Below are 5918 nucleotides of genomic sequence, written 5' to 3' on the forward strand. Positions count from 1 at the left end.
TATCCTGCATTACTAACAATAGACAAAAGGAGTAAAGAAAATAAATAAGTAAATAAATAACTAGATACATATTCAAAGTAAATCTATATTAAGTCATAACAGAACCTATATTCGTACAGGATTCCTCCTCTCAGGGGCCCCCGAACCAGCCAGAACCGTCCCCACGGCTAAACAAAGGCTCTGAACAATGTGGCTGATATATCTGTGCAAATGTAGTTCAAAAATGCTCCCATATTCCATAAAATAATTAAATTTTTGGTGCACCATATTCATAAGTAAGTCAGGGGGATATATTCCATGACTATCCTGTGCCAATTTGAAACTCCTGCGGGACCTTCGGATACCAAATTCGATAAAATATTTTTCCTCAATCAAAAGGGAAGGATAGTGAATTATTTCCTCCCGTGTACTTCCAAAAAGGGGAAATTTGGGGAGCCCCAAAGTAGAGACATTGGGTCCAACCCAATCTCTGTATCCAAACTCTTTGCCAGGGCATTCGCTACTCTGCCCCACTACCTGCAGATCTTATGGCAGGTCCACAGACTATGCGTGAGATTACCAACGACTATTTTGCATATGGGACACATTGGAGATGCTCCTGCCTTGAACTTTGCAATCACTCAGGTGCCATCTGAGCCCGACGAAGTATCTTTAGTTGGATAGCCTGAGTTCTGTTACAGATAGAGATCTTCCTGGCGTTTTCCCAGATACCGTCCCACACGTCGAAGGAGATTTCTATCCCCAATTCTTGTCTTTAGGTTTTATATAACCGTTCCATGTCCTTCGATACCTTATTAAATAGTTAGTGGTAGAGAGTACTGGGCACAGGCGGACGCATCAGCCGAAGCACTATACTTTCCCTCTCCGATTTATAAGGATTAATTATCAATTTGCAAAAAGTCGCCTATTTGAAAATATCGAAAAAGATCTTTGCTATGCAGCCCAAAATTCTGATGCAGTTGTTCGAAGGACGTCATGACCTCCCCATCGAACAGATCTCCCAAACAGAAGATACTTTTGCACTCCCAGGTTCTGAATACCGCATCACTCAGCCCTGGCTGGAATCACAACGTTCCCACTATAGGAGTATAAGGGAGGTTTTTTGTAGTTTACCCGCATCCTGTTGCATTATCTTCCAGGCTTTGATTGTATTTAATACAATAGATTTTTTACAATGATCCGTAATAACTCTCATCTTGTCCAAAAATTGTAGATTGATGAGGGGATACTTTCCGAGGGAGGCTTCAATATGTAACCAGATTGACTGTGGTTCACAAGAGACCCAATCAGTTATGAAGGATAATAGAGAGCTCAATTGGTGCCTCCTGAAATCCAGAAAATCCAGCCAACCCCTTACTTGTGGAAGCTGCAGCTTTTCTAATTTAATAAGCGGCTGTCTATGAATCCAAATAAAGGAGTCGAGCCAACCATAAAGCTAACGCAGCGCCTGTCTCGGCAGCAGCAAGGGGAGCATTCTCATAGCGTATAAAAAGCGAGGTAGGATGGTCATGTTGACCAAAGCTATTCCAACTAGCCAGGATATCAGGAGATCTTCCCAGCGTTGAAGGTCCTATCTTATTTTCTCAAACAAATGTGTATAATTGGTTTTATATAGCTGAACAAATGCCGGAGTATTAAAAATACCAAAATTAAGAAAACCTCCCAGTGACCACGGAAAGGGGAAACGGGATTCATCCGGAAAATTGGATATACTGGCAAGACGTCCCAGCACCCTCTCCAGTCTTAATGCCAACATTTTTGTGAGAACTTTAAAATCCACATTAAACAAGGTATAGGTCTATACGAAGTACAGTCATCTGGGGCCTTTACCTTTTTTAATAATGAGAGAAATATTTGCTTCTCTCAGAGAAGACGAGAGGCAGCCCTGACTATGTGAATAATTATACATATTTATAAGTGGCCTGGCCAACTCCCCAATAAATTCTTGATAGAACTCAACCTGGAATCCATCTGGTCTGGGCGCGTTGCCACCCTGGAGCTGCCTTATCGCCTCCTGTATTTCCTGGGTTGCCGGGGGGCATTCAGGAACAACACCTGTTCCAAGGTTAGGCCTGGGAGGGCCATATTATTTTTTTAAAAAGATTATATTCATCGTTCTATCCTCACAGCTCTTTGAACTGTACAATTTGAAACAGAACTTTCTAAAGGCTGCATTGCTCATTTCACGATCACAAGTCAGGGTACCAGCACTCTTTCCAATAGACGTAATGGCTTGGGGAGCCTTTTTCTTTCATGCAAGGTATGCTCGATACCTGCCAGGCTTGTCACCGTATTCAAATAATCTCTGCTTCGCAAATAATATATCCCTCTTTGCTGTCTGAGTCAGTGTGGCATTCAAAGTTGCCCTAAGGGCTGTGACCAGCTGTAGTCTAGTAATGGAGGGTCTAACCACATATGCTGTCTCACCTGCCTTCAGCCGAGTCTCGATCAGATGCTTTTGTTCTCCCTTGTGTCTTTTCCGGGTCACAGAATATGACATGACCAAGCCTCGCACATTTGCCTTACCAGTCTCTCACATCACCGAAGGGTTACCGGCCGTGTTTGAGCTGATATTCCAGAAGGTTTTAAATTCCTGAGAGAAATATGTTATGAACTTACTATCCTTCAATAGGAAAGGGTCTATACACCAATGTCGGGAAGCTATCTCGTCATCACTAGTCTTAGCCTCCATATGTAATGCGGCATGTTCTAAAATAGTTATATTACCTAGTTTACAAAACAATATTGAGTTCAAAAGGGTCGAGGGGGCAGGCGAATATCAATTCTGGTATGGCACTTGCGTGGGTTAGAATAAAAAGTAAAGTCTCTACCCTGAAGGCGAAGACACGTCCACATGCTTACCAGCCTTACCTCCCTAATCAGATCCACCAACTGCCTAGATCTCAAAGATATGCCCATAGAGCTCTTAGGTATTCTGTCCACCTCGGGACGATGGTACAATTAAAATCTCCCCCTATAATTGTGTGGCGCACCCCAAGAGCAACCAACTTGTAGATCACTTCCATTACAAATTTAAATGGTGCACCAGCGGGCAATAGAGATTCATTTTCCCATATTCCTCTCCATATATTAGGGCTTTAATTAATATATACCATCCAGACTCATGTTTTATCTGGCTTCGCATTTGGAAGGGAAGATGCTTCCCAGTAAGACTGGCAACTCCCCTACTTTTTGAGCTGAAAGAGGAAAAGAACACCTGTCCAAATCCACCCTGTTGCAGCCTCGAATGCTCCTTATCAAGTAGATATGTCTCCTGTAGAAGGGCGACATCCACCTTTTCTTTTTTTAAGACTTGATAATTTTTTTTCCTTTTGATTAATGAGTGGCTCCCCTTGACTTTGCAGGTGTACCACCTAAACGAATGACTAGCCACGATAGTCTAAGCAAGCCCGAGACCCCACAGGAGGGAGAACCCCACCCAAAAGACATTGGTTAGAAACCAAAAATGAATCACACATAAAATACTCTTTAAAAAAGCTAAATCAAAACAACTAAGAACTATTCATAAAAACAAATAACACAAAACATATTTAAAAGGAGACTTTGTCCCTTGTTTACAAGGGGCATTACTACCTTCCAATAATCCCACCATAACATCTCCCAGCCAGAGGCATTCCCTCGGCACAGGCATTACAAAGTAGAGTAAATAAATTCCAACATCTTATAAGACAGATGTTAGAGGTGTGCGAGCTAAACCACCATCACCTCGATACACTTAGCAAAACAACACAAGATGAAAATGTATAAAATTACAAAATTACAATCCCAGCAAGTAATAAGCAACCAAATAAAAAAAAAACACTCAGAAAAGTCCCCCTATCATCAAATAAACCGCACGATAGATAAGAGTCCATAGAAAGGAGAAGGAACTAGCACTCCCCCTCCCCCACCACCACGGAAAGATGGAGAAGAGAAAAAAAGAAGAAAGGAGGAGAAAAATAAAAAGAAAAGGGGGGCAAAATTAGGTCATAACCATACAGTTCAAATCCTGCAGTTTATTTGAGAGCATTCAGGAATTCTTTTCCTTTTTTCGGTGATCTGATACAGATCCTCCATGACTGTAGCATAGCATTGCCGGATATCGCATAGAATATTGAATATTTAAATCCCTCAGACGCTTCTTCGCCTCATCAACTGCCTTCCTCTTGCGGACCACAGCCAGAGAATAACATTATCCTGGAGGCCTTGTATATCATGGCATGGCGATCCTTCCCCAACATTTGGTGGACTCAAGCAGCATCTGTTTTTCCCTCTAATGCTGAAGTAGAACTAGGACCGGGCAGAGGCGCTGGTCCAAGCCGGGCCGGCGCACAGCAACCCGGTGGGCCCGCTCAACCGGCAACCAGCCCAGCTCCAACTCCAGTTTCAGCAGCTGTGGGAGCCATGGCTCCAGGAAATCAACAAGCTGACGTTCCTCCTCCCATTCGGGAAGGCCTAGCAACCGAATATTTTTCCGATGACCTCATCAATATGATCATCTAAGGTCGGATCTCGATGTTCCAGAGCCCAGACCTGACCCATGGATGACTCATCAGTGGTCTCGGAGGCCGAGGCCCATTGCCCCGCCCCACCCCTCCGCCGAAACGCTGCCCGAGTTTCTCGACCTCTCCGTCATGTTTCTGCATCATGACCGAGATCGACTCCCACCTGAACAGTGTCTCTTCAATGGACTCATCAATCTTCTCTCAGAGTTTAAGAAATTCCGAGATTAGGCTTGCCCTTGCAGGTCACGCCCCGGGGTGGACGCAGGCGTCTCTGTTGCTAAGGGGTAGTGGGGGAAAAGTCCCTGCCTGGGCTCTGCCCGTTGTGAACTGTGAGAGACTTTACCTCTGGTCATTTTAAAAAGCATCAGACTGCTAAAGTTTGATGTAGAATGGCTAAGGCTGCTGGGCAAAAGCTATTTTAGCAATTTAGCAGGTGAGATGAGGGTGGGTACTTCAATTTGCCTGAGTTTTGGGCAGAGCTCTGCAGACTGAGACCTACTGGGCCGCCGCCATCTTGGATCTCACTGGCTTCCTGTTTAAAAGGGGCATGAGGCAATAAACAGAAAATTAAAAACTGATTAGCCTAACCCCGGTCATGGGTACGTTCCTGGAATCCATTGTGATTGATGAGATTTCTGAATAATTGCCAGTGCCTGGTAAAGTACGGCAAAGTCAGTATGGTTTCATCAACGGGAGGTCATGCTAATGAATTTGTTAGAATGCTTTGAGGATGTAACAAGCAGGTTCGACTAAGGAGGGCTAATGGATACTGTGTGTCTGGACTTCAAGAAGGACGTTGACAAGATGCTTCACAGGAGATGGCTGAGTAAGAAAAGGGCCCATGGTGTCAGAGACTAGGTACTAGTGTGTACAGAAGCTTGACTGTCTGGCAGAAGGTCGAGAGTGGGAATAAAAGGATCCTTCAAGGATAGCAGCCAATGACAACTGGTATTTTGCAAGGGAACCATAACTTTTTACTTTGTACATGAAGAATCTAGATGAAGAAACTGAGGGAAATACTGTGTTTGAAATCTTATATTCAGCTAAAGAACTGAGACATCTCTTATAAACAATGATATTTGTTTATTGAACACAATTAATATTAGAACAATAAAACGTACAATACCGTAATGAAAAACACTACAATCTATCTTATTGTTTAACTGAACTTTGGATGATCACATATCACCCCACTAGAAGTTGGCCAGATTCCACGTGGTGAAGTCTTCTTGTTCTTCTGATGGTCTTGTAGGTGTCTTGTCTTTCAGTGGTTTTTCTCGAGCTACCACTCGCTGAGCAGTTTTACGTTGATTCTTATCCTCCCAAGTCTTCACGCCTTTTGGGAGGGTGTGAAGAATCTGCCAATGAAATTCACAGGTTCATTTACCCTGATTAATCAGATCCATCCTGGGG

This window comes from Chiloscyllium punctatum, chromosome 50 (genome assembly GCF_047496795.1).
Source record: "Chiloscyllium punctatum isolate Juve2018m chromosome 50, sChiPun1.3, whole genome shotgun sequence".
NCBI lineage: Eukaryota > Metazoa > Chordata > Chondrichthyes > Orectolobiformes > Hemiscylliidae > Chiloscyllium > Chiloscyllium punctatum.